Genomic DNA, 24,057 nt, shown 5'->3' with positions numbered 1-24,057 from the left:
GCAGAAGGCAGACACCCCAAGCACGGGACAAGTCAAAAGCACCCTGAAGGATTCAAGAAGCGCCCAACAGTGAAAACCATAGGCAAGCATGCCCCCAGACAGGCATGCACCAGACCCGCAACCACGGAAGGGCAGGAACCAACAGGCGGAAGGGCTGCAGGCAGCCAAAGAAAGTCCAAGAACAGCAAAGCACCAGGACTTGAAAAGGGTAAAACACCTGACAAGCAGCCAGGGGTGACCAGAACAGGCAACAGCAACAGGCAAATCCAGGTGCACCCCAATCCAGGCACCAACCAGGGCCGACCAGGGACAACAGAAGCCCGCAGGACAGGACAGCTGGAGACCCAGCGGAGAACAGTGCAAAGAGGCAACAAAAAGAAGCCAACAAACCTCTGGAAAGACTGTCCAAATCGAGCCATGGCCCAGCAAGCAGACACCATTCCAAGGAGGAACCAGGTCCGACCTAGCCAAACCACAGAGAGGGCAGCAGGCACAACAGAAGCCAAGGCTGCAGCCCAGCAAATGCAATCAAGAAGCCACCAGGCAGCAGGCACCAAGAGGACAGGCCAACGGGAGACCCACTGGAATCGACTTCCAGCCCAGATGCCAACCTGTAACAAGCGCAGAGCAAGCAAAAAGCCAAAAGGCTAGGAAACACACAACCCACAGAGGAAGGCCCGAAGGACCCCCCAAAACCACCGGAAAAAGGCAGTGACCCAGGGGAAACCAAGGCCCAAGACAGGACACCGAAGGCAGGAAATCCAACGTCGCAGGCAGCCAAAGAAGCTGAAGGACCACCAAGACCCCGGGAGCAGGGGCAGCAGAGGCAGCGAACCAGGCCAGAGACACCAAGGGCCCAGGACTGAGACAGCAAGCAGACCTATGCCCCATGCAACCAGAAAAGCACAGAGGGCCAGCACGCAGGAACAGGCACCAGCAAAGACAGGAATCTACCAGCACCGGGGGAGACCTGAAACTGACTGCATCCAACAGCACCTTAGAGAAAGCAAGGAACCCAGACAGCAAGACCCAGGGACACCAGCGGAGGCCAATGCAAAGACAAATGGTGCAAGAAACACCAGCAGGAGGCCTCGGGCCAAACCCCGGCACCGCCCATAGGCACAGGCGTAAATTGCGGCAACGACTAGAAGTCCAAGCAGGCAGCAACCCAAACACCCAAAGAGGGCAAGGGGAAGTGACACCACCCAGGGCTGCAAGCAAACCCCATGGAAAGCATAAGCCAAATGAACCTGGAAAACCCACGTGAAAAGGAACAGAGATGCTAATTTTATATTACAAAGGTCCTAGGTTTATCATGATATCTAGAAGATTAATTTTCCACAGGCTAAAAATAAAGACTGTGTTTTTTGCTTTAGTGTCCAGCCGGACCTAAAAGTATTTATTTTCAAAATAATGAAGATAGACAACATAAAGCGAAAACATTTCGCACATTAATAACTGGGCACAAGCCTGTACCAAGTCAGGGGGAGACAATACAGGAAGGAAAGACAAAGAATTCACAGGCAAACGAGGAGAACAGGGTGGCTTAAAAAACAATGCAAGAAATTCTTGAGTAAGCACAAACCCACAGTAACTGCCGGGAAATTACAATTCATATAACGGGCAGTACTGCAAACAGTCGACGAACGTTTCGATCCCTATCTCCAATGATGTACTGGGATCATCTTCAGGACTAGAATTGATTTTGCCTGAGTTAACAAGTGAGCCTGTAGGGTATAAACAGGAGGGAAAAAGAAGGAAAAAGAAGGATTTTTTCTGTATCCATTATTTACAGTGTGAGCGCTAAAAGACTAATGTGCTAGTCAACCGCCATTTTCCATGCAAGGTGCAACATGTGCATATGCAGTCGGGTGTTCCCAAAGGGCACGGAACTCATTGTGCTCGTGTTTGGGATGCATGACAACAGAACAAACGAGCAAGGCATACCGCGTACTTTTAGGTGGCAGTGGTGCTAGATGGCGGGGAATATGTGATATTCGTGGTGGAGTATCGTGGTGATGGGGGTGAATTAGCGGCAGATAATTACCACGAGCTGGGCTGGGTGTGCCAGTTGTGGGAGAAACAAGCTTCCGATCGGTTCCAATTAATGTTGATACCTGAGGGGATTTGTTATGGTTAAAATTCGTATGTGGCAGGTGAATTATAAACACTGCCTGTTCTAATGTAAGAATTCACAATTACCAGGTGATGATTCTTAGGTACCGAAAGGAGGGTGAGAAACCGGCCAACATCAATCAATTTTATTCATGACCTGGAATGAAGGTATTATAATCCGAAATTATAAGTGCTGCAGTGATGTCACGGTGACAATTTTATGCAAATGAAGGTAAAAAACCACATTACCGGGAGAGCCTGGCGTGTAGCGTGGGCTCGGGACCGGACTTCAGTTTAGGGGGCGGTGATGGTCTGTGAACAGAGACGCATGGTTAACTACAAAAAGTGGCAATGAGTGAGTGAGTGGTGATAAGTGAAAACGGATATTTGTACCGTAACCGGGAATCGGTCGACTAGTAAGGCGTTCAATGGAGCCTTCCGTGCGAGCCTGCAATAAAACCACACATGGATCATGTCGTGGGGGATACCGGACTTGATTGGAACCATAAGGGTGCCATGATTCAAACAGGAGCTTACCTTGAATCACTCGTAGAGGGGCCGCAATGGGGTCCCGTCAGTGCAGCACGCTGGCCGAATGATGAGCGTCTGCATACGAAGGCGTCCATATGTTGTGTTACGACCGGAGTAGACAGCGAAAATGGACTACAGTCGTTTGGCTAGTATCGGTCGCCATATTGGAACGGTGAAATGTTTGAAGTCAGAAAATGCGGGGTGACCAATATGCAGGCCTATGTTGGGTATACCAACAAGGAGAATCGATTTACATGAATTAATTATTGGCTTGACTAACCGGCGTGCCCCGTGATGGTGATGGACAACAAACTGTGGGTTGTGACGATGTGGGCGCCATTTTGGAGTGGTGAGGCACAGTGGAAGTGAATACGGGGGGGAGTGAGGTTACCATCAAGTGAATCGCAGTGCCCACGGTCTAAAGCTCGTTCTGTTCAAATACAATTATAAAAACAGACTGACATTTCAAGTGTTGTTACATTCTTAAAAACAGACAATCATTTTGTGTGCTCATGCTTCGAGGGGATCAATTGATCAGAGGTTATATAAGGCTTGTCCAGTCCTCAGTCCTGTTAAGGCCATCCTGGATGGAGTTGAACTGTATGATGGACTTCAGTTCTTCTTTATTTAGTAATTGTCCCATATTTCCACCTCTCGGAGGGAGTTTCAATACCTTCAGCACTGTCCATTTCAATTCATTCTCAGCGTGTTTTTGAGCTGCAAAATGTTCCACCAATGGTGCATTCGGGGTACCGCACCTGATGCGGCTCCTGTGTTGTCCAATGCGGATTTTTACCTTCTGGCTGGTCTGCCCTATATACACTTTCTGACATGGGCACAAGATAAGGTAAATAACATTGCAAGTGTTGCAATTGGAGAAGGAACGACATTGAATAGTGATGTTATTAAAAGTAAAACTTTTTCCTTCTATCGTGGTGTCACAGTTATTACATCCACCACATTTTGCATGCCCAACAATGGGGGACAGACCCCATACATTTTCAAGTGTAGATGATGGTAGAAGAGCGGGTAGAGCAGCTCTTACAAGGTGATCCCTAAGGTTTCTACTCTTTTTGAAGGCAAATACAGGTTTCTCCATGCAGAGGACACCTGTATTTAGTATGGGCCAATGTTTAAGAATACTTTTTCTCAGTTGATTTGAAATGGGTGAGAAAGTGGATATACAGGGGATGCGTTTGGAGGCAGTCTTTTCCTTTGGTGTAAGTAAGACTTCCCTCGGGCAATACCATGCACGCTTGGTAGCGTTTTTGACTAATTTCTTGGGATACCCCCTATCTTTTAGTTTGGTTGCCAATATGTTGGCTTCTCGGAAGTAATCCTCTTTACAGGAGCAATTACGCCTGATACGCAAGAATTGCGAATATGGAAGTGAGTCGCGTAATGCTCTCGGGTGGTTACTGTTGTAAGCCAGAAGAGTGTTTTTTTCAGTGGGCTTCCGGTACAGACGTGTCAATAGGGAGCCTTCGCTATGATAAATGGACAGGTCCAAAAAGGAGATGGAGTCATGGTCAGTGCTGATGGTGAAGGTGAGGCCCAAACAGTTATTGTTTAACCAGTGTAGGAATTGGCGCAGGCAATCATCACTTCCAATCCAAATGACGAAAATGTCATCGATATACCTACGCCAAAACCCAACGCCTGACAAGAAGGGGTTGGTGGGATTGTTAATGACATTAGTCTCTATTTCGTCCATAAACAGAATTGCCAGATTCGGAGCAAAAATTGCGCCCATGGCGGTCCCCTTGATCTGTTCATAGAAGGTGCCATTAAAGAGGAAGAAATTCCTCGTTAGGCACATCTCTAGGAGTTGGAGGATGAACATGCTGGGTACAGCATGAGGCCGAGGTCGTGAGTCCAAGATTTTTTTAATGACTAGCAATGCTGTAGTCTGTGGGATATTAGTATATAGGGACTCAATGTCCATGGTTACCAGAGTTTCAGTCGTAGGATTGTATGGATGATGCTCGATCATGTTAATCATGTGCATTGAGTCCTTTATATAGCATTGTGTAGAGGGGACAAAGTCTTTAATAAAAAAGTCTACGTAGGAACCCAATGGTTCCAAGATGGAGCCGCATGCCGAAACAATCGGACGGCCTGGAGGGTTTTTTTGATCTTTGTGTATTTTGGGTAGCGTATATATCACCGGTGTTCTAGGTGATTTTACATTCAGAAAATTGTACTCTTTTTTCGATAAGAAACCCGCCTCGAATCCCTCTTTTTTGTATTAGGTTCTGGATTTCTTTGGTAGGATTATGACTAAGTTTCTTGTAGTGTTCCTTGTTGTCAAGTTGTCGCAATATTTCTGCAACATATGCGGCTTGACAACAAGGAACACTACAAGAAACTTAGTCATAATCCTACCAAAGAAATCCAGAACCTAATACAAAAAATCACTAAAGAGGGATTCGAGGCGGGTTTCTTATCGAAAAAAGAGTACAATTTTCTGAATGTAAAATCACCTAGAACACCGGTGATATATACGCTACCCAAAATACACAAAGATCAAAAAAAACCTCCAGGCCGTCCGATTGTTTCGGCATGCGGCTCCATCTTGGAACCATTGGGTTCCTACGTAGACTTTTTTATTAAAGACTTTGTCCCCTCTACACAATGCTATATAAAGGACTCAATGCACATGATTAACATGATCGAGCATCATCCATACAATCCTGCGACTGAAACTCTGGTAACCATGGACATTGAGTCCCTATATACTAATATCCCACAGACTACAGCATTGCTAGTCATTAAAAAAATCTTGGACTCACGACCTCGGCCTCATGCTGTACCCAGCATGTTCATCCTCCAACTCCTAGAGATGTGCCTAACGAGGAATTTCTTCCTCTTTAATGGCACCTTCTATGAACAGATCAAGGGGACCGCCATGGGCGCAATTTTTGCTCCGAATCTGGCAATTCTGTTTATGGACGAAATAGAGACTAATGTCATTAACAATCCCACCAACCCCTTCTTGTCAGGCGTTGGGTTTTGGCGTAGGTATATCGATGACATTTTCGTCATTTGGATTGGAAGTGATGATTGCCTGCGCCAATTCCTACACTGGTTAAACAATAACTGTTTGGGCCTCACCTTCACCATCAGCACTGACCATGACTCCATCTCCTTTTTGGACCTGTCCATTTATCATAGCGAAGGCTCCCTATTGACACGTCTGTACCGGAAGCCCACTGAAAAAAACACTCTTCTGGCTTACAACAGTAACCACCCGAGAGCATTACGCGACTCACTTCCATATTCGCAATTCTTGCGTATCAGGCGTAATTGCTCCTGTAAAGAGGATTACTTCCGAGAAGCCAACATATTGGCAACCAAACTAAAAGATAGGGGGTATCCCAAGAAATTAGTCAAAAACGCTACCAAGCATGCATGGTATTGCCCGAGGGAAGTCTTACTTACACCAAAGGAAAAGACTGCCTCCAAACGCATCCCCTGTATATCCACTTTCTCACCCATTTCAAATCAACTGAGAAAAAGTATTCTTAAACATTGGCCCATACTAAATACAGGTGTCCTCTGCATGGAGAAACCTGTATTTGCCTTCAAAAAGAGTAGAAACCTTAGGGATCACCTTGTAAGAGCTGCTCTACCCGCTCTTCTACCATCATCTACACTTGAAAATGTATGGGGTCTGTCCCCCATTGTTGGGCATGCAAAATGTGGCGGATGTAATAACTGTGACACCACGATAGAAGGAAAAAGTTTTACTTTTAATAACATCACTATTCAATGTCGTTCCTTCTCCAATTGCAACACTTGCAATGTTATTTACCTTATCTTGTGCCCATGTCAGAAAGTGTATATAGGGCAGACCAGCCAGAAGGTAAAAATCCGCATTGGACAACACAGGAGCCGCATCAGGTGCGGTACCCCGAATGCACCATTGGTGGAACATTTTGCAGCTCAAAAACACGCTGAGAATGAATTGAAATGGACAGTGCTGAAGGTATTGAAACTCCCTCCGAGAGGTGGAAATATGGGACAATTACTAAATAAAGAAGAACTGAAGTCCATCATACAGTTCAACTCCATCCAGGATGGCCTTAACAGGACTGAGGACTGGACAAGCCTTATATAACCTCTGATCAATTGATCCCCTCGAAGCATGAGCACACAAAATGATTGTCTGTTTTTAAGAATGTAACAACACTTGAAATGTCAGTCTGTTTTTATAATTGTATTTGAACAGAACGAGCTTTAGACCGTGGGCACTGCGATTCACTTGATGGTAACCTCACTCCCCCCCGTATTCACTTCCACTGTGCCTCACCACTCCAAAATGGCGCCCACATCGTCACAACCCACAGTTTGTTGTCCATCACCATCACGGGGCACGCCGGTTAGTCAAGCCAATAATTAATTCATGTAAATCGATTCTCCTTGTTGGTATACCCAACATAGGCCTGCATATTGGTCACCCCGCATTTTCTGACTTCAAACATTTCACCGTTCCAATATGGCGACCGATACTAGCCAAACGACTGTAGTCCATTTTCGCTGTCTACTCCGGTCGTAACACAACATATGGACGCCTTCGTATGCAGACGCTCATCATTCGGCCAGCGTGCTGCACTGACGGGACCCCATTGCGGCCCCTCTACGAGTGATTCAAGGTAAGCTCCTGTTTGAATCATGGCACCCTTATGGTTCCAATCAAGTCCGGTATCCCCCACGACATGATCCATGTGTGGTTTTATTGCAGGCTCGCACGGAAGGCTCCATTGAACGCCTTACTAGTCGACCGATTCCCGGTTACGGTAAAAATATCCGTTTTCACTTATCACCACTCACTCACTCATTGCCACTTTTTGTAGTTAACCATGCGTCTCTGTTCACAGACCATCACCACCCCCTAAACTGAAGTCCGATCCCGAGCCCACGCTACACGCCAGGCTCTCCCGGTAATGTGGTTTTTTACCTTCATTTGCATAAAATTGTCACCGTGACATCACTGCAGCACTTATAATTTCGGATTATAATACCTTCATTCCAGGTCATGAATAAAATTGATTGATGTTGGCCGGTTTCTCACCCTCCTTTCGGTACCTAAGAATCATCACCTGGTAATTGTGAATTCTTACATTAGAACAGGCAGTGTTTATAATTCACCTGCCACATACGAATTTTAACCATAACAAATCCCCTCAGGTATCAACATTAATTGGAACCGATCGGAAGCTTGTTTCTCCCACAACTGGCACACCCAGCCCAGCTCGTGGTAATTATCTGCCCCTAATTCACCCCCATCACCACGATACTCCACCACGAATATCACATATTCCCCGCCACCTAGCACCACTGCCACCTAAAAGTACGCGGTATGCCTTGCTCGTTTGTTCTGTTGTCATGCATCCCAAACACGAGCACAATGAGTTCCGTGCCCTTTGGGAACACCCGACTGCATATGCACATGTTGCACCTTGCATGGAAAATGGCGGTTGACTAGCACATTAGTCTTTTAGCGCTCACACTGTAAATAATGGATACAGAAAAAATCCTTCTTTTTCCTTCTTTGTCCCTCCTGTTTATTCCCTACAGGCTCACTTGTTAACTCAGGCAAAATCAATTCTAGTCCTGAAGATGATCCCAGTACATCATTGGAGATAGGGATCGAAACGTTCGTCGACTGTTTGCAGTACTGCCCGTTATATGAATTGTAATTTCCCGGCAGTTACTGTGGGTTTGTGCTTACTCAAGAATTTCTTGCATTGTTTTTTAAGCCACCCTGTTCTCCTCGTTTGCCTGTGAATTCTTTGTCTTTCCTTCCTGTATTGTCTCCCCCTGACTTGGTACAGGCTTGTGCCCAGTTATTAATGTGCGAAATGTTTTCGCTTTATGTTGTCTATCTTCATTATTTTGAAAATAAATACTTTTAGGTCCGGCTGGACACTAAAGCAAAAAACACAGTCTTTATTTTTAGCCTGTGGAAAATTAATCTTCTAGATATCATGATAAACCTAGGACCTTTGTAATATAAAATTAGTAGCCTAACCCATGGTCCTTGGCCATTACTTTGGGTTCCCTTGTATATTTAACCTTAAGGAACAGAGATGCAGCAGCAGGGAGCAAAACCACAAGTGCGTGCAACAAAGACACAGGAACGAAGGCAGCATTGCTGACCCCGTCAAACAGCCCATGCCTGAACCAGCCGCACCAGAAATAGTAGCACATGCCACTGCAAAGGAAGCCACACCAAAGGGACACGTATATCAGATCCACATAACATCTTCATAATACAAAAACTTGAGTCACAGCACACAAGGAAGGGAACACGTATGGAAACAGAGGATGTGGGGCAGATGCCTGGCTGAAACCCACTGACACAGGCTCAAAAACTGGCAGCTCCAGCAACACGCCACAACCACGCCCACTGACAAGAATCAGGAAGGCATGGCAGAGGAGATGCGGGTAAAGCAGAAGCAGGGAAGAAGCCCAGCGGAAGAGAGCCTGCACCGCATGCATGTGGCCCTGGGTAAAAATTCCAGCATCTCCAGGAGACCCCGCCCCCCACCCAGGCAGCACCCAGAAGGAGAGCTTGCCAACATATCCCCAAAACAGCAAGGCTAAAAAAGGGACCGCTATGCCGTACTCACCAAGGGGGCAGGAAGGGTGCACCACAAGCCCACTGCCCCCAATAACCAGCCCAGGCGTGCTCCAGGAAACCCACCGCTGCAACAACCTGACCAAGCAGCAGGGGCGGCAGGAAGAAGAGGAGGCCGGCAGGACATCAAACGCCAGGCAGGGGGCCCAGGAGCATCTTTCAGCAAAGCCCCAGGACCCAGGAAACAGCCACAGCAGCACGTCCCCCACACATTGGCCAAGCCACAGGGAGACGCGCACAGCAACCCGGATGAGACCGGGAGTAACGGCGCCCCAGCCGCAAAGTGCCGGTTGGCAATCAACGCGGCTCCTGGCAAGCCCGGCAGAATGCGGAAGAGGATGGCGAGGACAGCCCAGCAGCTCCGACGAGACGTCCAGTGAAGAATCCATCAGGTAAATCCAAACACGTCCTAATCTGTCGGAAGACAGAAAAAAGAACAGGCTGCATGTTGGGCTGGTATTGCTTATGTACTCCCAGTGGGAGGGAGTGGGTTGGGTATCCCAGCATGCACCATTTCTTTTGTTCCATCACGGAGATAGTCATCTCCACTTAGTTAAGGAATGGGACGAGGACAGGAGGGATCTAGGGGTAATATAATTTTACAATGCATGAAAAAATACAATATTTTTAAAAATATAATGAACAATTTTAAATAATTTATCATTATGTAAAATTTTTTTTTTTGTTATTATTTAATGTTAAATAAATTGTTTAGTCATTTATTTAACATTTTTATTGTTGACATATTTATTTGGGCCTTTAATTTAGTAACCGCTCGTTGTCTTTTTGGGTTATTTGGGAAGAAAGAAGCTCGCAGTTGGGAGCTGTTTCGCGTCTCAGAAGATAAGAGTCATTTTTTTCTAAATGTAACAACTTTAAGTGTGTTTTGAAGGTAGTAGTGTTGTGTTTAGGGTGTGTGGGGTTACGTTTTGGAAGTTATGGTGTTTGTAGTTATTTATTTAGGTATTCATTTTTATCGTTGTATTTTGGATTTCCGGCCTAGTTAAAAATATTTGTATTTGTATTTATTTACTTTAATACTGTGTTAATTATGTATGTAATGGTGTTTTAAAGTGTATTATTTGTACCTTTGTGTGGGTGGGAATGTTTATGTTTCTATTTCAGGTTTTTCAACAAAGTTTTTTCGTTTTACGGAGTCTTGCATTTTTTTTTTTTAAAGGAAGTGTATTTTAGTTATATCAACTAATATTTATTTTACACTTCCTCTATTATTCAGGTTTCCTGGAGCGGTTTTTAATCTTTTTTTGACTTCTTTTTTTATGGTTATTGGATTATCGATTTTTCCAGGATGTTCGAGTTTTTGGCACAGTTGTATTTTTGCATTTTGTTGGGGTCTATTTTTATACATTTTGGATTTATAACTACATGGATTGTTTTGGAGGAGGTGAAATTTCGGATTACCGCAGTGGAAAAGGTAAGTCTTTTAAATTATATTTTATTGTGGGAGGGAAATTATGTTATTTTTATATTGTTGTTGTGTTGTTGTTTTGTTGTGTAAATATTTTGTCTGTATATACATTAAAAAAAAATATATTATATATTAGACAAAATAATTTGTTTATTCATTAAAGAAAAACTTTTTGTTTTTATTCTAAATTTTCATGGGATGTTCTTTAATTAAAATGGTTTCTTTGTTTAGATTAGAGTTTTTGCTATCATTTTTAAGTACTCTAGGCCTCTTGTTGAAGGATAAAGTTGTACTTGTTGTTGTAAATATTGATAGATTTGAGCAGTCTGTCTAGATAATTTAGGTTTTAATTGTATGACAGATTGTACCATTCTCAATTCTTCGAAACTTTTTTTTTTGTATTGCCATTACGAGTTTGTGTAGGGTAGGATTTGTTCGTCCTGTAGAAGATAGGAAGGCATTATGCCAACCCTTAACTGTGTTGTTTGTTTTGGCTGCTTGGTTTAGTGTTGGCGTCCATGGCCTGATCTGTGTAATCTCCCCACCCAGGTATCCTCAAAAGAATCCAGAAGTGGAGCTCATTTTTGTTCATTTTGGTTGTAGAATGGACATTCTAAGAAAATGTTATAGTGCTCAGCCACATCTGTGACTGGCACATAGGCCAGGGCTATTAGGTGTTTTATTTGATATGCAAAAGTAATATTTGTTACATATTCCACACTAAGGGGCCCATTAAGATGGCAGGTGGATCGCCCCCGCCAAGCTGGCGGTAGCAACCGCTGGCCTGGCGGGGGCGATTTGCCTGCCATCCTACCCAGAAGGATCCCTCGCCATATTATTATGGCGGGGGAACGCGGAGGACGGAAAGACCGTCCGCCGCTTTTCCGCCCCCGTCGCCTTGCGGCCGGGGCGGAGAAGGTTTAATATGGTGGCGGTGTCTATCAGACACCGCCAGCCATATTAGCATGGGCATTTTCCAATGCCTTGCCACCACGGAAAGGCATGCAGAGACACCCTGCAGAGGCCCGTTGCGGGCCCCCAGGGACTCCGGGCGGTGAGGGGTGCACATGGGGGGTACCTATAGTACCCCCCAGCATTGCAAAGTACAACGTGGCAGGCACAGCGCAGTACCTGTCACATTGTGCTTTGTAATGCACAACATGTATCTTTAGCATAGCGGCGGGCAGTGCTTTCAGCACCACCCGCCGCAATGCTAAAGATACAGGATGCGTCCGCCACTGTGGTAGTAACATCCTAATACCCCCAACGGGACCCCCGCCCTTATGGTGGGCAGTCCCTACACACAACAGGATGCGTCATCCTAATGAGCCCCTAAATGCAGATTTCTGTAAATGTCTCCACAAACATTGGTTGAAGTGGAAGTAACATCCTTGTATAGATGTGTGAGGGTATAGTTTGAGGATAGAGTTTACCATGGCTTGTTTGAAGTCAATCACTATTTTTTGGGGGGGAAAGTCTTTTTTTCTTGATTTATTTTACTCAACATTTCTGTGTATGTTGCCTTTTGTCTGTTTGGTAACAAACACTATATGAATGGAATGCAAGTGTTATGGTATTGTCCCTGAATAGTGTACAGTTGATAGAATGGCTTAGGACATATGCTAAAAGTGCCATCCATCATCCATATTTGGCTGTCTTTAAGTTTATTTACATTGTTTGCTGTAGCAAACATAATAAACCTTTTATCTTTATTTTGGTTGTCGTAGAAGATACAAGGTTCATCATTATGTGTTTTACTAATCTGGGGGACTTATAACGTCTTGAAAAGTTTTAGGTGTAGGTATTGCTGGTCTTGTAGATTATTTTGTTCTAGCTATTGTTCCTTTATTAGAAGCTATTGTTGGTAATTGACCTCTTGCTTCTCTACGTACTCTAGGTAATAGTGTAACACTTGTAGGCAGTTCGGAGGTGCTACTTAATTCTTTAATGTTTTCTAGAGTTGATCTCACTTCTATTTCAGAGATATTTGGTAGATGGTTGTGCTCACCTGTTTGTATTACACTTGTTTCGCTGGTTGTTTCACGCCCATAACATTTGTTTGAGTAATACTTTGAACATTTCTAGTTTACTTTAAGCCCTGTGTGCTTCACTTGGATGTAAACATACCCCATATAGCACAATAAAAATTTCCCTTTTTGAGATGTAATACATTTTGCATCTTCAGTCACTGTGGAGTAGCAAAATATAAAAAAAATGTATATAAAAAATATATGTAAAACTGTGTTCTACATTATGCATGAATAATAACAAATGCAGGTTTATTATATACTTACAAACTATTATTTAGTTGAAGTTGAATGTAGATGTTCTCTTGTTCTGTAAATTCTTTTCTTTATTAAGTGGTCTGTGAAAAGAAAGTAAAGTATATTTTAATGTATGTTTTTCATTTATATGTGGTGGTGGCATTTTTTAGGACACAGTATACTTTCATTAATGTTTAACTTTTATTTTATGAACGTTTTTTACAAGTGTTGGAAATTGAGAAAAAATGTCTATAAAAGTATATGTAAAACAATGTTATACATTATGCATGAATAATAACAAATGCAGTTTTATTATATACTTACCAACTGTTATTTAGTTGAAGTTGAATGTAGATGTTTCCTTTTTTGGTTATTGCTGATCTTTTTTACGTGGAAAGAAAGTAAAGTATATTTTATTCTATGTTTGTCATTGATGGTGGCGTTTTTTAGGATGAAGTGTACTTTCATTAATGTTTTATTTTTATTTTATAAACGTTTTTTACAAAAGTTAAAAGTCTAAATGGAGTTGTTATGATGTTCAAGACATTTTAGGTGTTTAGTTCTCTTTTAGTTAGATTAAAGAACATATTTTTAAAGCATACTTACTTTTGCAGTTAGCTGTTTTTGCAAGTTGAACATGTTCTTGTTTTTCTAGTTATATCTGTTGTGGAAATATAAAGAGATACAAAAAATAAGTTAGTATTTTTAGTAATTAATTTAAATCTAGGTTACATTTTAACTTAACAGTTTATTTAAAAATGCTTATTTACTTACTTTTAATTTTTTGTAGTAGGCCTCATTTTAGAGGAGTCTTTGAGAGTGTTGAAAATGTGGCAGAGTTTCCCCTTCCTGAATTTTTGGTTGAAGGTGTAATAGTTTTCAGTTGAGTTCTCTATATAGTGAGTATTTAATTAGTTGTTGTATGTCATTGTTCAGTTTTCTTTTTCAGTGTTTCTATTATTTGAATTTTGTTTAGTTTCATAATTGTTTTACTTGTATGAAAATTGGCAAAGTAGAGAACATTTATTTTTATTACTGAGGAAGGAGATTCAGAATGTATTTTGTTAAAAAAAGGAATAATTTATATTTTAACTATTGAAGATGTTGATTACATTTGTTTCTAAACATTTTGGTTTTTGTAGTTTTATTTTTATTTATGTTGTATTAATTTTGTTGGGTATGTTTGTATCTAACTTTATTGTGACATGTGTATATATGTAATTTTTTACAATTATAGTGTTGAGAATAGTAGTTTTAATGTGTTTTAGAGTTGTTGATATTTTGTTAATGATGATAATATTGATGTCTATATTTTTGTTGTCGATATTTTGGACATGGCCTATATTTATTTATAACCTTCGATATTTTGTATTACGATAATTGTGTTTCCTAATTTTGTGTTGTCGATATTTTTGCATTACGATATTGTAGTATCGATATTATTGTCTTTTTATACATAAGTATGGAACATCAATATTTTAGCTATCGATATTTTGAACTCAATATATTTGTATATCGATTTTTTTACTTTTGATAAAATGTCAGTGATTCAGCTATGTGTCGGGCAGACCCTCAAACAGTACCTTTCAGAAATGCAGGGCATCGATGACCTCTCATTGAGCTGCCGAAAGCATGGTGTCCACAGGCGTCGGTCCCGGAGGTCGGTGAGGGAGTTGTTGGGGCCCTCGAAGTCACACGCATTGCAGATCCTCTCTGATGGAGTCAGGAGCGCTGGCGTCAGCAGACGTCGGGTGCTGCGGTTCAAAGTGCAGCTGTGCGTCGTGCAGGGCCCTCAGGTTGCGGTGCGAGCAGCAGCTTGTTGGTGCATCTGATGTTGTTGTCGGTGAGACCAGAGTTACGGTGTGAGATGAAGGCTGTGCTTGTTACGGTGCTAACAGATCACAGTGCAGTATCCTCGTCGTCATTGCTGAAGCGCTGTAGTCGGCTAATGAACTGGAGTCAATGGCACCAGCATCGGTAGGCCAAAGCTGCGGTGCGGGATGAGTCCGGTGTGGAGCGACATCGCCGGGGATACCAAATGTGTTGCCGTGAAGCAAGGTGGTGCGGAGTGTGGAGCCCACAGGTCACGGTGCAAGCAGCGGCTCAGTGGCGGTCTCAGCAGGCGTCGTCGATGAGACCAGGGTTGCGGTGTGGTGTTGGGGCGGTGCCCTCTGCGGTGCCTTCAGGATACAGAGTCAGCAGGGGCGTCATAGGCGGCATCAAGGTTGCAGTCTTTGCTGTTCCTGAGACTTCTTGAATAAGGGGCAATCTCTACCTCAAGCCCTTGGAGACACTCACAAAAGTAGATTGCAGAAAGTTCAGTCATTTCACTGCCCAAGCAAGAAGCAGCCACTGCAGGCCAACACAGTAAAGCATGCAGCAAAGTGGCAGTCCCTCCCCACAGTTTCTCCAGCTATTCTTCTTGGCAGACTTCTTGAACCAGAAGAGTTCTAAAAGTCTGGGGTTTGGGTCCCCCTTTTTATCCTCCATTGAATGAATGAATGAAAGGAGTCTTGTCCTGCGCGAACTTTGCCCAATGGGCGTCAAGGCGCCTACTTCATAAATACCAGCTCATAGCAACACCGAAGCAATCTATCATTGGTAGGCTCTGAAAAAGCACCACGTTTTTAAGGCGTTTTTGAACAAATCCATTGAAGGTAAGGTTTTAATCTCAATTGGAATAGCGTTCCAGAGCTGAGGGGCAACAACGGAAAAAGCCCTGGCTCCCCATCTGGTCAGCCTGAATCGGAGAACAACAAGTTGGAATAGTCCCGTGGATCAGAGACATCTTGTTGGAGAGTAGCGGGTGAGTAAAGAGCTGATAGCACCCGCTGAGCCATCCGCGAGTGCTCTATATGTCAGACTCAAAATTTTAAAAGAAATTCTGTGCTGAACAGGGAGCCAATGAAGATCCCTCCTCGCAATGGAGGCAGATGATGTCTTAGGAAGAGCCAAAACAAAGCGCGCTGCAGCATTCTGCATGATTTGCAGTCGATGTATAAGGCCCTTGTTGGACTCCATGTACAGAGAGTTGCAGTAATCTAACCTGGAGCCAACAAGAGTGACTACAATCTGTTTGCGCGCCTGGAGGGAGAGATAGCTACGGATTCTATTGAGTATCCTGATCACACCCCAGCAAGTGGCCACGGTGCGGTTCACTTGTAGAGACATCGAGAGTGAGGTGTCAAATACCACGCCGAGATTTCTGGCTGATTGGGAGGGGCAGGTGCCAAGAGAAGAAGGCCACCGCTCACTCGACCAAACATCTTGGTCCTTCCCAAAGACCAGTACCTCTGTCTTGTCGCCGTTCAGCTTAAGGGAGTTGATGATCATCCAATCTGCCACATACTGCATGCATGACCTGAAGCTGGAGGCGGATGTCCTGACAGAGGAATGAGCCAGTGACACCATGATCTGGGTGTCGTCGACGTAAGATACCACCTCTCTTTGTTCTCTGAAGGCAGAGAGACCTTTGCCTAGTCCAAACCAGTTTTGGTCAGTCTTGGAGCATTTTGTTGACAAGACTCCATCTTTACTTTCACAGTCTAGGCCAGGGACATCGGACACACCACAGGAGGTGGAACTAGCATTGTGGAGGGAAGGCAGAGCCCTTTTCAGGTCCCAGGTGCAACTCCTCCTACCCTTCTACATGTAGATCTTGCTATTCAGCCCTGTGCTGACTCACCCAGTCTCCTGGAATCCCCCAGTCCCTATCACTCAAACTCCAGACAAGGAATACACAACCTAGCAGAGGCAGGCTTGGATGGTTAAACAAGAAAATACCTACTTTCTAAAAGTGTTATTTTCAAACACAGAATGTTAAAACCAACTTCACTAAAAGATGTATTTCATCACTCTGAGTTCAGGCACACTAAACTCAAATTTCTACCATGTTCCCTGAGTCAGTTAGGATTATAGGATGTAATATTCAAACTGCCCATTCTGGCCTATGGGGAAAAGGTAGCCTTGCAATAGTGAAAAACTAAATAGGCTGTAATTCACTATCAGGACATGCCACACACAGCAGGGCATGTCCTACCTTTCATATACAATGTACCCTGCCCATGGTGTTACATTGGGCCTTCCAAAGGGGTGACTCATATGTAGAAAAGGGAATGTTTGGGGACTTGCAAGTGTGTGCACTTGCCAAGTCGACATGACAGCCCCAAGCTGCGCACAGGCTCTGCAATGGCAGGCCAGGATTACACTTTACGGGCTGTTTGCATGGGTGCTCAATCCAGTGCTGCAACCCACCAACAGCATTTGGTGTATAGGCCCTGGCACTCGCAGAGCACTTTACTAGTGACTGACACATAAATCAAATAGTCCAATCATGGAAACACCAATCCATAACACATTTTATACAGGAGCACTTGCACTTTACCACTGGACAGCAGTGAGGACAGTGCACAGAATCATTACACCAGCAAAAACAGAGTCAAACCCGGGAGGTAAGAAAGCAAAAACTCAGGGGAAAATATACCAAGTCTAACACATAGCATAGTTTTCTTTGAAGAAATTGACCTACATGTATCTTGTTCATGCTTCTTCTTGCTTTTCATAGATAATGATGGTTCATCATGTGCTGTTCCTGCTTCCATGTCAGCAGCTTGTCGGTCTGCTTGTTCGTCTGCTCTCAAAGCCATCAGCATTTTTTCTAGACTGTGTGTTTCTCTCAACATGCGCCTTCTGAACGAATCTGAAAGGCAGCCATCAATGACTCTGAGGTGCTTGGCTTCTTCGTATGAGAAGTGGAAGAACTTGCAATGTCTAATGAGTGTATCAAGTCTTTCATCGAACTCGGCCATTGTTTCACTAACTTTTTGTAGTGCTTGGTTTAGTACGGACCTTTCATATTCGACACTAGCCATTGGAATGAACTTTGCCTGCAATGCTTCTTTTGCCTTTTGGTACAATTTTACATCAGTCTTTGAGATTTCCTTTAGCACTTCTGTCACTCCATTACCTTCAAGTTTTAAACTGTTTAAATATTTGATTATCTTCTTGTCATCTTCATCCTGTACGGCATCTAGAAAGTAAAAATGATTTGATCCATGCAGCCTACCTGGCACCAATGTTCTGTTTCTTAGACGTGTTGAAAGACAGTGGTGGTTTCATGAAGATGGCTGCATCGTATTTCGTGCTCTCTTCTGCAGCTATTTTGTTGGCAATTGCAGTGTAGGCAGGCACCCACCTACAACTTCTGCAAACAGAAGTTGCAGGAGAAGCATGCAATACAGTATGCTTCAGTCGTCCTTGATGGTCAGTAAGTTCTATGTTTCTCATACATTGTTGACATTGTTATTTCTTGCTTAGTCTGACTAATGGTTCGGTCTTTGGAGTGTAGCTCAGTATCTCTCTCGACCACTTCACCAGCGTTTATTTTGTGTGAATATGCTTCTCTGCAGGGCCTTCTATTTCTTCTGTGGCAAGATATGGGCTGGAACAGGGCTTTGACTCCACATGTGCCAGTCACAGATTGTTCTGCATTGATTCTGGGCACACATGGCATGCACAAGCAGTTTATGTAAGCCTTCAGGGAGACCAGTCTTGTCTTCTCCGGCGCATATCCCATCCTCATCATCAGTTAAAGTCTCTTTCCCAGCTCAGGGGCATGCAAATGAATTACCCCACGCTTGACCTACAGTCAAGAATTACTTTATTCTGCAGCATACACTCACACACTCTGCATTACAACATACTTTCTGTTAACCACACCCTCACACCTCCCCGCATTCTACAAGTTTCCTCTTCAGAGTCGCCCAGAATCACGAGACCCTACTGCGCATAAACATCAATATGCTAAAGAATCTGTGTGTAATTAGAAGGAGCGAGACAGTGGGTGGACGTATACATACAACTGACATGGAGGCCTGTCGCTGAGCAAAGATGATTTCTGCAATGTGTAGGTGGTCGTTCAGTTTAGGTCCAAAATTTCTGAATGACATATTGGAATAAGTTGCATTCCAACAAGCTTCAATCAGCATAGAAGCTACTCAATGAAGTCCAATGAACTAGAACAATGACTATTTCAAATTCATTAGTGCATTTGAGTTGTACTGGCATTTTCTGAGAGAATTAAGCCTTAGCTAGGACAAGATTGTTTAGCTTTATAATTCATTGTGGTAGGTCCATGTCAGATTGCTATATTGTAATTAACATTTGGCGCCAAAAGGAACTGATAAGATTGGCATGTCCTTTAAAGCAGAAATTCTGAAGTTGTTTATTTTTCATCATGTATTTTCCATTATGACCAAAGAATTGTATTATATACAAGTAGTCTGCATTTGAACTAATGGTACCACATCAGTTATTTATGTATTGTCTTAGTGTGGTTGAGGTTGTCTAGCATATTCACTTCTGCTTTCTTCACTTGCAACGAACCTGTGCCACCATGCTAAAAATATCAGGGTATTGTAGTTAGAGGCCTGCGATTTGATTGGGCAGAAATAGTCCTAGGCTGCTGTGCTCTTGCTTGCGCCATGGAAAGGTTCGGGAGCATGACCAGCCTCCTCTTCAAACACTGCAGTGCAGCCTCACTACACTGCACTTAACCTGTTGCTATTAGACACCACCTCAGTCATGGTGGACTGCCTTAGCTGACTCCCTTCAGCCACGCTTACTTCTCAATCTCTTCTCCCAAGTTCTTTTCCAGTTTCTTCTCTCCCCAAACTCCAAGTAATTTAAAAATGCAGTTTAATCTTTGAATGAAACATTTGCTGTTGGAATGATTTTACTGTTTTTATTGGGTTAAACCACAAAACGGTAACCTTAGAGAAGGAAGGGACCCATCATTTAGTTGCGTGTTTAAAAGTGTCTGACAACTAATATATGCCACGTTTTTTGATAAATGAAAATCTATCTTTTTTTATTTCAATGCAGAATGTTTTGTGCCACACACAAGGAAGATACATTGAAAACGTTAAGTATCAAATAACTCCTGAGCCTAGTATGTCTTCATTCTGGATCTATTTACTGCACTGTTAACCTGTTAGAAAGTGTAATGAACTCGAGCTCTGTTAAATATTATAGGGTGAACTGACTGTGAAATGATTCCGAAATGCTATTAGTAGTAAACAATATTAATGAGATTAATTATTAACATTCTGCTGACAGTGCTGGAAATATGAACTCAAAGGCTCATCACCCAACGAAAATCTCCCTATGCTAAATACATCAAATAAGGCAGCCATCGCCTAGTAATAAAAAAAAGTGTAAATGTGGTTTAAAAATAAGAAACACCATTACCATGATAAGGCATCTACTATTTTTAATTTGATTTTAGGGAAATTGATCCTTGCTAAAATACATTCCGGCAGAGAGATTTACTTGATATTTTTAATGAGACATTTGTTGTTTTTCCTTCAGTTCTTAAGCACTGCATCATTAGTGCCAAATCTGTTACATTGGCATTTTCATAATTCAATCACATCTGTGATCCTTCAAAGACACCGGCTCTGTATTTATTATTTGATTGGCACATCTCAAAACGCACGCCCCTTGTGCAGTGAGCACTGAGACAATCATTAATGTGTATCTTCCCCAACCGGATGTTAGTGGTACCTTCGCTCATTCCACCGGCGAGGAACGTGTAGCTAATACGTTTAGAGCACACTACACTGTCCTCAGGAGAAGAAGCCTTCGGGTGTCGATATTTTTTTTGTAATCATAAAAATGTGTCACGTTAGCATCCCATTTCGATTTTCACTTCCGTCGATTTCCTTCAACAAGTAAACGACAGTGTGACATTTGCGATGTTACCCTCTTCTCTATCCCAGTGGCGGGCAGTCTTTTTTAATTATGGACACAGCAATCTTAATTTAAGTACGTATTTAGACCATGAATAAAAAAATACCATGCCTTTTGGTTACATAAAGAAAGCCGGAGGAATCGTGATATCTCGTGTCCTCTTAAATGCGTTCCAGCCCAGTTTGCATGGTGCCAGCGGGCGTTTTCATTTCCTGATTCTATTATAGGCTAAGTGGCCACCTGAACCTGCCAATGAATCTGTTCCTCTGTGTTTTCTATTTTTAATCCGGGAAGAGTAAACACATTTCTCATCGGTTGTTTCAGACTTCTGTACATTGGTGAGATTTATGAAGGTGCCACTGGGTTATTACAGAGCCATTCATTTTTAAATAAGTGTCCAGCCTGAATGCGAACCATAAATGATGGCTGTGCTTTCATCTTTCTACCAATCTGAGTAACAAATGTGTTCTCTCTTTTGTCATATATATTTTGTTAAATAGATTTATGTATGTAAATAGTCATGTCTTATCTCTCTATCTCACTCTGTCTTCACATATCCATAGCTATATATATATATTCACTCAAAAAACTATAAGTTTTAGGGGTGTTATAGTTAGCTGGACATTTCACTCATACAAAACCATTGAAATTGCTCCTATATAGTTAGTTGTACTAACTATATTTCGCGCACCCGCAATCCACTGCTGATGATGTCACATATTACTTCATTCATGACATGGTCAGTGACATCACTGATGACATCTCAAATGACATCACTGATGACATCACTGATAACATCATCCAGTGAATGTGGTTTGCTTCGTTATTTAAATATGCATTATAAATATAGCAATTTGCATTGAAGAATGAGAGGATATATAAAAATAAATATTTGGATGGAGGATTTAATAGCAGTGTAATCGACTGTTTACTTGACTAATTTATAGTGTCTCACTAAATATAGTGGATAGAGACTAAACTGTTTGAATATCTGTATCACTTTGTCAGTTGTTGTGTAAACTGGTTCTCCAGTTGGTTACTAGCTATGTGAAAGTCTATATTAGTTATTAGTTAGTTAACTGAGTATTTGTATGGGAGAGTGAATGTGTGTGTGGTTCGGTGGGGGGTGTGTGACTGCCCAAAGATGTGTGAATAGATGATTCACTAGATATATGAAGTTAAAACTACATGTTCTAACAGTTGTTTGGGTGAGTAAATATCTTTATGGGTGTGGTGATGAGCAAATATATTTCTCAATGGTAAATGTCCAACAAACTAGAAAAATAAAAGGCAGTTTATGTGTCAGTTGTTGTATATAAATAAGTATACATAAGACTCAATGATTGTGTGAGTGACTGTATGGATAACTTTATACTTGTAATAATGATTTTATAATTCACCAAGTATGACTTACTATCTAAATGAATAGATGAAGTTGTGTTTTTATAAGTGTATAGCTAAGTAAATATGTAAGTATGATCCATTGTTTGCATAAGTGAGTAGGATGACTTCATATGTGAATAGGATGTGTGCTGGTGTGTAATGTCGATTTAGGTGTATAAGTATTTTTGACAGTGTTCTATTGTTCATTGACAGCATGTATGAGTGAATCTACAGGTAAGTGATTAGATGTGTGTATACATCTATGAATCACTCAGTGGGTTTTTAGATACTTGTATTGCTGTAACAATGGATTCAAATATGATACTCTGTATTTTACAAAGAGTAATGAAAGATTTTACTAGTGTTTGAAAAGGTGTATGTGATTGTCACGTGGATGATGTCATCAGTGATGTTATTTGAGATGTCATCAGTGATGTCACTGACTATGTCATGAATGATGTAATATGTGACATCATCAGCAGTGGATTGCTGGTGCGCGAAATATAGTTAGTACAACTAACTATATAGGAGCAATTTCAATGGTTTTGTATGAGTGAAATATCCAGCTAACTATAACACCCCTAAAACTTATAGTTTTTTGAGCAAATTTTAAAGGTTTTTTAAATGCTAATTCCTAACTATATAGGGCCTGAAACCTATGTTTTTTTCAGTGAATTTCAAAGGTTTTTTAAATGCTAATTCCTAACTATATAAGACCTGAAAGCCCACCAGGAATCTCCAGTATGCGCCAGGGGACTGCATTGCAACGCTGCCCCCGTGCATGTTTGAAGAGGGGTAACTAATTCCCCTTGCATACTGGGGGCCCCTGGGGGCCAACTAGCCCACCTGGAACTTCCAGTATGCGCCAGGGGGCTGCATTGCAGAGGTGTAATGAGGCTTTGCCCCTTGTTACACCTCTCTGCAACGCAGCCCCCTGGCGCGTTTCCACAGGGGGGACTAATTCCCCTTGCATACTGGGGGTCCCTGGGGGCCAACTAGCCCGCCAGGAGCCTCCAGTATGCGCCAGGGGGCTCCATTGCAGAGAGGTGTAATGAGGCCACACCCTTTTTACACCTCTCTGCAGCGCAACCCCGTGCATGTTTGAAGAGGGGGAACTAATTCCCCTTGCATACTGGGGGCCCCTGGGGGCCAACTAGCCCACCTGGAAACCTCCAGTATGCGCCAGGGGGCTGCATTGCACAGAGGTGTAATGAGGCTATGCCCCTTTTTACACCTCTCTGCAACACAGGCCACTGGCGCGTTTGCAGAGGGGGGACTAATTTCCCTTTCATACTGGGGGTCTCTGGGTCATATCTGCCCAAACGCCGATATTCCGAACGATTGAAAATGACTTTTCTTGAGAAACATTTGGATTTGGATTATCATGTCCTATACTTTGGAATTTTTGAAAGACTGACTTTGAGGATGCTATAAATTACTCAAGTCTGCCCGAATTGTGTGGGTAAAATTGATACCTAGTCACTTTGAATAAGAATGTAATTACATCTCGCCTAACATTTGGAAGAAATATCTAGTTATATGACAACTGGATACCGACATAACTTGAAGGAAATAAGAACGCCCTGAAGAAGTTCTTTTGTACAGAACAAAACGCATCGGCTGGCTGTGGTACATAAACTTAAGGAAAATAAAAGAATTTGAATATATACCAAGATTCAGTGCTTCAATAAGGACTCTAAGTGATATGATTTGATTGGACTTATTGTGCATGTGGTGCTGTGCCAAATTTTGGAATATTCTCCACTACTCTCTACTACTTACTCTCTACTACTCCACTACTCTCTAATACTCTCTACTACTCTCTCTCTACTACTCACTCCCTACTACTCACTATCTACTACTCTCTACTACTCACTCTCTACTACTCTCTCTACTACTCACTCTTTACTACTCACACTCTACTACTCTCTACTACTCACTCT

This window comes from Lissotriton vulgaris, chromosome 4_1 (genome assembly GCF_964263255.1).
Source record: "Lissotriton vulgaris chromosome 4_1, aLisVul1.2, whole genome shotgun sequence".
In the NCBI taxonomy this organism is placed as follows: domain Eukaryota; kingdom Metazoa; phylum Chordata; class Amphibia; order Caudata; family Salamandridae; genus Lissotriton; species Lissotriton vulgaris.
The sequence above is the reverse complement of the archived record's forward strand: the minus strand, read 5'-3'. Positions refer to the sequence as shown.